At 40.1% G+C, this 8,758-nt stretch overlaps 1 long non-coding RNA gene across 5 annotated transcripts; it reads right to left on the reverse strand.

The window, feature by feature from the left end:
- Positions 1 to 1,249: 1,249 nt before the first annotated feature.
- On the reverse strand, positions 1,250 to 5,252 carry LOC123068913 (uncharacterized). Of its 5 annotated transcripts, XR_006432113.1 has the most exons (8): positions 4,832 to 5,252; positions 4,551 to 4,714; positions 4,307 to 4,470; positions 3,611 to 3,676; positions 2,788 to 2,829; positions 2,606 to 2,665; positions 2,336 to 2,455; positions 1,250 to 1,553 (listed from the first exon to the last, which is right to left on the reverse strand). It is a non-coding gene; the product is annotated as an uncharacterized lncRNA (long non-coding RNA). The 5 variants fall into 5 exon arrangements; XR_006432115.1 differs by having other exon boundaries at positions 2,606 to 2,829; XR_006432112.1 differs by having other exon boundaries at positions 2,788 to 3,676.
- Positions 5,253 to 8,758: the final 3,506 nt, after the last annotated feature.

Genomic DNA, 8,758 nt, shown 5'->3' on the forward strand with positions numbered 1-8,758 from the left:
AACAATCTCTAGGGCTAGACACGAAGAGCCGGCTTACCGGCGACTCTCTCATGATCATAATGAGACCTAGCCACAAACAGCATGTAGGGTTATTACCGGATGATGTTTCCCGGGGCCTGAAGCTGTCTAAATCCTCATCTTGTGTGTTGTGTTTCTCGTCCCGATCAACCCCTCTCAAGCTACTGCATAGATGCGTTGGCCTCGCGACTAAGTCCTGGCACTAAGGACATCTACCGTGACAATTCCACGACACCTGGGTCTATTTTCCACCACATATTTTTTGATCTATAAACCAAAAATACCAAAAATACCTTGTTGCAATTTATTTCTTTTTACTTTGTTTTACTTTTTAGTAATCATTTATATCTATCTCTATCAGATCTCATCCTTGCAATTGACCGTGAAGGGATTGACAACCCCTTTATCGCGTTGGGTGCAAGTGTTTGATTGTTTGTGCAGGTGCACAGATTGGGGACTTGCTCGTACCTCCTACTGGATTGATACCTTGGTTCTCAAACTGTGGGAAATACTTATCTCTACTTTGCTGCATCACTCTTTCCTCTTCAAGGGAAAAACCAACACAAGCTCAAAAAGTAGCAACCGCACCATGGTTGAGGTGTTTGGACCTGAGTATCTCAAAGAACGATTACAAGAAATATGTCAACTTGCGACCATCACTATTGGTCGCTGAATGGTCATTGTTTTTTATTTGCGACCTTTTTGTGACCCAAAACAGATGGTCAAAAGTTGGCCATCTTTAATGGAAATTAACAACCTTCTTTGTGATAAGGTCGTTGAAGGCAACGACCAAAACAAAAGGTCGTTAGTTCAACGACCTTTTGTTTTGGTCGCTGGTTGTCTGCCCAGGCCACATCGGATCCAACGTGGCAAGCTGACGTGGCAAATTTGCGACGAAGTGAAAATGTCCTTAATTAGAATCAGCCCGGTCCAATTCGACGTTTTACTTGGGCCAAGCCCAACAATTCAACCTTTTTATATCTTTCTGTCAATTTTTGGCCGGCTTCATGGGCCAAGCCCAACATTGCTTCCTTTTTTATTATTGGGTCATGGCCTTTTTGTCTCAACAGTTTCATTTTTCGTTATTTATGAAAATGGGTCAACTAGTCAGGTGGCTCCCTGTTGTCAGGTTCTGGTAACTGGGTCCCATTTGTCATGTTCTAGTAAGTGGGTCCCATTTATCAGGCTCATAGTCTTCATATTTCAACTAGCATTTAAATTGACAGAGACATGAAACACACATGATACTTCACGTAAGAGAAACTAGATCATGTAATACAATGGCAATCACACTAGATCATGTAATACAATGGCAATCACAGTAACAACTACAAGTGTAATACAATACTTTACAAGCTCTACAAGCTTTACAAACTCCTTCCATAGAAATCACAAACTAGGCACCTGCTCCCGTCATGAACAACATGCCAAGCTCGTTGGACGACTATAGTTAGATGAACAACATGCAGACTCGTTGGACAACCATAGTCAGGGCTGGGAACAAACAAAACAGCGACATGCCTTCCTCGGTCACCCTATTACATGAATCAACAGAGACGAATCAGAAAAACTGGGGCAAATATATTATGAACAGACCATTTTTTGTTCTCCAGCTAGTTAAAATGAGGTACTCGTACAAGAAAACAAAGACATAATATGAAAGCTAACAGTAGGGACGCCATAGCTGAAATGAGCAAGCTATTTTGTATTTGAGAAACAAAAAACTGCACCAATAATTTTTCAAAAGGTAATTGAACTTCTGTGCACACATTTGGATAGAAACAGGGGATTGAACTATACACATTAATTAGAACAGGATAGCAAAACACCAATATAAGCTTCAATTGACAAGTACATAGTAGGATTCAATTCGTCTTGCCCATATACAGCAACCAACAGACATCTAACTTCATTATTTTACCGCAAAAGATCGGCCCATAGCAATAGAAGCACAAAATTTAAGCTCGCAAGCACATTATAGCAGGTAGTAATAGAAGCACAAAATTTAAGCTTGCAAGCACATTATAGCAGGTAGGGAAGTGGGAAGATGAACTAATTTAGATGCCAATTGACAACATACATCACACCTCATCCACAACACTACACTTATAAGACAGTTGGAAAATGGCACAAGCATTTCAACAAATAGTTCATGTTGACGATTAAGTTGTGTAATACAGAGGGCAATTAGACTAGTGCGAACAAGAAGATAATTTACAAGTTACAAACTATAATAGCAAATAGCCAAATGTTCCAACCAAGATCAACCAGAGCATGCAAGAGAGGGAGAGATCCACCACAGACTAAATCAAATTACCACAGACTAGACGTGCAGGTGCATATGCTTGTGAGAAGAAATGGAAGCAAATGCGGGCACCGTAGCAATAGCACACCCCAAAGTGAGATCATTGGCGCTGAACCTAGAGAGGAATCGGATCTGCATTTCAGAGTGGAGAGGAATCATTGAGAGCTGCAGTTCAGCTGATGTTTGCGTGAATCAATTAGTTTGACTGGTAGACTGTACTGCAAACTAATGGTGGGTGCTAAATCTGAAGAAGTAAATAACAAGAGAGGAAACAAAGTGTACCTTGTTTTGTCCCAAAGCCAACAAACTGTGGAGTTTTGTCAGGCAAACCAGAAAGATAACCTACAATTAACAAAACAATAATTTGCAAATGGCCAAATGTTCTAATTAAGATGAACAAAGGACACGTGATTTGATTCAGAGGATCCACTCAAGCGGACTAAGAAGGAACAAAAAAACATTACCAGGACGAAGGGATGCTCTTGAAACCTCCATGCTTGACCTTGCTTATTAGTACAATAGGCATTGCAAGTGAACGACAAAGAAGAAAGTGATAAGCATAAATAACTCATCCATCTGTGTTCAAACTGTAAATTCAATAGCATGGTACACCCATAAAGAACAACAGCTTGCATGTCTAGGATCTAGCCTCTACACAATTTGCACAGCGGGCAGTATGAGCTACCTACTAGCAAAGTATAAAACCTGAATCATATAGTATAAATGAATCAAGAAAAGAAGAACTAACAGTGAGAACTGCATACTAATCCACCAGATGATCAACATCAAGCGTAGTATATTCACATAAGTTTGCTTATTCGGTAAATTATTGTATACACATGAATCAAACCTAAGAATTCAGAATCATAGTGCCTCATTCGGTACATTATAATATACACATGAATATTGTAGAGCTTCAAAGATAAGACACATATGTGAAATGTATACTACAATAATGTATACTTGCTGTGTGGATATGTATAATTAACCTTTAGTGTATCGCATCTCGAATACAACTAAACTACTAGTACCTAGCAATCGCATGCAACTCAGTTTTTGCTCAATGATGAAAAAGGCATGTTTGTGTTTGAGCTTAGTTATTTAGTTGAACTATATATGGTTCAACTAAATAGGAGGAGCTTTCCATGACATGGCTTTAACTCAATTTCTAAGCTAGGAAACAAAAATTCCCACTCTCCATGACGTTATCTCATCACTCGTGATTTGGAGGCAGCAAGGGTATGAGTAATGGATGCGCTACTGGAAAGAGCTGAGTGGGATTAGTACCTGGAACTTGCACTTGATGGAGTCATGGTCGTCCTCCTGCTGTTGTACCCCCATGGAACCCATGTGCTGCACAAGAAGGATAGATGGGTTATCAGCTAAAATCAAAATCGACAGCTGCTGCTACACAAGAGCCTATGATTAAGCTCAACAATGAAAAAGACATGTTTGATGTGTCTTGGAAAGAAAAGAAACATGTGATGTTTTTTCCATCAAGATCAACATAAAAAAAATTAAGCAGTAAGGGGAAGGGTGGAGGCGGCTTAAGCGACTACAATACAATAATTAGGTAACCACACATGCAGAGTAAGTGCCTGGAATGCGAGATGATAATAGTTTACAACTGTAAAAGCACACATTGTTGCTTCAGTTAAAGCTTATAGAAAGACAAGGTAAATGACATATAGCTGCACTTCCTATTGCTGAAATGTGAACTCGGGTTGCTAAACCAGCAAAGATTAAGCACTTTCAACTGCCAGATCTAGACCCATAGTCTGCATGTTGCAATGTGACATTCCTAGAAGCATATAGTTACAGAATAGAAGCAATTTTAGTTACCCAATCACCCACGACACAACCCCACTACCTTCATATGAAATGCCTGCTGCTAATCAATAAGCCAAGATAGAAATTAACGCAATGATAGTTGAAGTACTACTGGTGCTACTACCGCTGCAGAATTGGTGGAGATGCACCCACCTTGTTGGTGTAGATGGTCTAGTTGGTGAAGAGCTTTGACAGCATGAATCCAAGCAGCCCAAAGAGCGCACCGGAGGCGTGCACGGAGATTTTGTCTCTAATGAACAGGGACTACATCACGCTGCCCCCGAAGCCAGACACGAGGTAGATGATGCCGACTCTCACTGCAACAAAATTGACGGGAATAATATCAGTTTAGAATGTTCAGGTAATGGGAACATCAGTTCCGTCGACGAACATGTACCGAATTTGAACTGCTGCTCGAGCCTGAGCCCAACGAGCATGAGGTTGAGCATGTTGGCGAGCAGGCGGACGACACCGGCGTGGAGCCAGATGCAGGTCACGAGTCTCCACCCCTCGTGCTCGTGCACCACCTTGTCCCGCACGAGCGCGCCCAGCTTCTACAATCTAGAGACAACAATATGCGCCCGGGAGCGTAAGAGATGGCGAATATCTTGTTGAGTTGAAGGAATCGAAGCGTCGAGAACTGAATTGTTGAAGAGACGAGATCGACGGATCACTCACGTGGTGAACGAGGGCCCGCACCAGTGGCGTGAGCGCCAAGGGCGCCAGGTCGGCCTTGAGGGGCATCGTGGCCTCCGGGGACGACGAGGCCGCCGTCGTCGCCGCAGAGCCAGCCACCCGCGAGGGCGGCCAGCAGGCTTGGCCTGGACGTGCTTGACCTTGGAGAGGATCTCCCGCGGCCACCATCGCTATTGCTGCTGCTGGATCCGAGCTTCGGGGATTGGGGATCGGGAAGACGAAACCCTAGCTGTGGTGGAGGAGGAAGAAGAGCTGGGAGCGGGAGCGAGGTTCGGGTGCAGCGCGAGGGAAGGAGGGCGCCGCCGCTGGCTACGGGAAGAGAGGGGTGAGGGAGAGGTCGAGACAAGGGGTGGCGGTGGTGGTGAGGAGCTGGGGACGAGGGAGGAAGGGTGCGATGGGGGGATCTGAGCTAGGGTTTGGGCTGCGGGTGGGGTATATCTTTTTCATTTTATTTTACTTTTTTCTGTAGATAGATGGATGGATGTGAGATGGAAAGATGGATGGATGGATGGATGGGCGACATGTCATCAATTCATGGGAAGAGTTCTGATTGGTTCAGAAAATCAGTAATTTAAAATAATTTCCAAGTACTAAAAATAGGGAGATTTTGTGAAGCACCTATCAAAAATATTTTGCAAAAGGGAAACACACAAATTTTCACTAGAGTTAGACCACATTTTATGGATCAGGACCAATCGGTATTCATTTCTGATCTTTCTAGCTATTTTTAATCATTTCCCGAGTGGCAAAAATGGTTTTTTTTTGTGAAGAACCTACCAAATATTTGTTGCAAAATTGGACTCCATCAATTTTCAATACTAGTCCATATTTAATATACAATTGACCAAATGGTTGGTGTCAGAAGCTTTGATCCACCTCTTGTGAAAAAGACAAATTTCCGCCGATTTAGGTGGAAGCGGGTCAAATTTGAACTGCAGTTGCCTGATAGTTTGCTCTTTATTTTTTCCAAAAGTTATTTCTAGGTACAAAAGTATCTATTTCTTCATAGATACTCCAAAATATTTGCAAAAATCAAGCTCTAGTTACGAACGGTCATACCCGCCATTTTAACCGCATTTTGAAATGGGCATAGGAAATTCAAAAAAAATTGGAAAACCTTCGCATTGTGTCATTATGTGTGGCCAAGTTACCATAAAAACAATAAACTTGTAATATGGTAATTATTTTAAAAAAAATTCTCAGAGATAAGCTATCATGTGTGAAGATCAATGGCTTTTAAGCCAAATGATCAATGTTATGGTAGCATTCATGGAATAGTTTGTTAAAATAATATCATATTGTGCATAAGAGTGCATCTTGGAATGGCACACAATGTTGCCTAAGGAAGTTTTCATTTTATTTGGACAAAAAATTCATTTTCCATTTTTTGAGTGCCCAAAATGAGTTTTTTATGAAGGACCTATCATATATTGTTGCAAAATTGGACCAAATAGTTTTTATAAAGTATTAGGCCATATTTAATGTACAATTGACCAAATGGTTGGGTGTAACAAGCTTTGATCCACCTCTTGTGAAAAAGACAAATTTTTGCCGATTCAGTTGGAAGCGGGTCAAATTTGAACTGCAGCTACCTCATAGTTTTCTCTTTATTTTTTTCAAAAATCATTTCTAGGTACCAAAGTATATATTTCTTCATATATACTCAAAAATATTTGCAAAAATCAAGCCCTAGCTACGAACGGTCATACCCGTCGTTTTGACCGCATTTTGAAATGGGCGTAGAACATTTTAAAAAGAATGAAAAAATGGAAAACCTTCGCATTGTGTCATTATATGTGGCCAAGTTACCAGAAAAAATAATAAACTTGTAATACGGTAATTATTTTTAAAAAATGTTCTCAGAAACAAGCTATCATGTGTGAAGATCAATGACTTTCAAGCCAAATGATCAATGTTACGGCAGCATTCATGGCATAGTTTGTTAAAATGATCATATTGTGCACAAGGGTGCATCTTGGAATGGCACACAATGTTGCCTAAGGAATTTTTCATTTTATTTGGACGAAAAATTCATCTTCCATTTTTTGAGTGCCCAAAATGAGTTTTTTTAAGGTCAACCAACCATATATTTGTTGCAAAATTGGACCAAATCAATTTTCTAAAATATTAGGACATATTTAATGTACAATTGACAAAAAATGGTTGGGTGTCAAAAGTTTCAATCCACCTCTTGTGAAAAATACAAATTTCCGTCGATTCAGCGAGAAATGGGTCAAATTTGAACTATAGTTGCCTTATAGTTTGCTCTTTATTTTTTCTAAAAATCATTTCTAGTTACATAAGTATCTATTTAATCAGAAATACATGGTTTGGTGGCGATATGTTGAGGTTTGGACTGTGGCCGAGGGCCCCAACTCCAGAGCGCGTAAACTCGCATGCCCGTCGCGTGGTCACCGTGTGACTGTGGCCTTGACATGCGTTCTGGGAAGCCTAGGCATGTCTAGTGGGTTGGGCACTCCCCAGGTAGGTGCTAGGAAGAAAATGACAACAGAAGATTCTCATGAGGAGACCGAACTATGCTCAAATATGAATTAGCAGTCAAGTGTTTGATTAGCGGTACGAGAAATGCACATGGCCAATTGGCGTGAGTTTTGGCTGAGGATTATCATCTACTAAGAAGACTGTCTTCACAAATCTTCAGCTCAAATGGAGGAGCCTAGGTGGTATTTGCTTTGCAAAGTACCACATCGGACAGAAATATGAAAGTTGAAGGTGGGCTCAAAATAATGAATGGATTGAGCTGAAATTTGGTGGAGGATGGTTATTTGGGCATATGAAGGCACTGTAAAAAATTGATACCATTTGGACATGCCAAAGTGGTACTTACTTCACAATGCTCTTCTCTGGACAAAAACTTGGGAAAATTAGTGAGAGAAATTTGATAAATGAAATGAGCTCAAATTTGGTGTAGGTAAGTTACATAGGTATGGTCATGCCCTGGTAAATTTTCAGATCATTTGGATAAGCCTAGCTAGTACTTACTTCACAAAGCTTCTCTCTAGATAGAAACTTTGGAAATTTTCTAAGGAAGATTTACCAGGAAAATGGAGCTAAATATTATCATGTGGTAGTCATTTGGGTATGGAAGAGTGCCCAAAAAGTTTGAGGGTAATATGAGGGGTCTAGATAACACTTTCTTTGCAATGTGCCAATCTGGCCATAAAATAGAAATTGAACCTGGGCTCACGTAGATGATTTGACTGGGCTGCAATTTGGAGGAGGGTGACAATTTGGGCATATGAAGGAACTGTATAAATTTCATGTCATTTGGATATATAAAAATGGTACTTCCTTCACAATGCTCTCCACTGAACAGAAAATTGGGGAAAATATTGAGGGAAAATGGTTAAATTAAATGAGCTAAAATTTGGTGGAGGGAGATTCTATGGGCAGGTTCATGTCCTGGTAATTTTTCAGCAATTATAAAGCAATATAAAATATAGTTTCTTCACAAACTGAAAATATTACGAGAAACAAAGATTGGATGATGATCTCTCATGGATTGTTAGATGGGGCTAAAATTTTGTGGAGAGCTATTATATGGGCATATAGAATATGTGGCAAAAATTCAACTCATTAGGATATGCATAGCTAGTACTTCTTTCACAAAGGTTCTAGGTGGACAAAAACTTTGAAAATTTGCTGAGGAAGATTTACTAGGCAAATGGAGCTGAATTTTGTGCCCAAAAATTTTGAGGGCAATCAAGAATATATAAATAGCACTTCCTTCACAAAGTGCTGCTCTGAACAAAATAGAAAAATGAATATTGTTAAATTATTTTTGAACTAGACCAGGAAGGGTTTTTTTACATATTTGACGAAGATGTGACCTAAAGAATTTATGATATTTTTTTGGAAATTTTGGGAATAACAGAAATATAGGTTGCT

This window comes from Triticum aestivum, chromosome 3B, assembly GCF_018294505.1.
Source record: "Triticum aestivum cultivar Chinese Spring chromosome 3B, IWGSC CS RefSeq v2.1, whole genome shotgun sequence".
In the NCBI taxonomy this organism is placed as follows: domain Eukaryota; kingdom Viridiplantae; phylum Streptophyta; class Magnoliopsida; order Poales; family Poaceae; genus Triticum; species Triticum aestivum.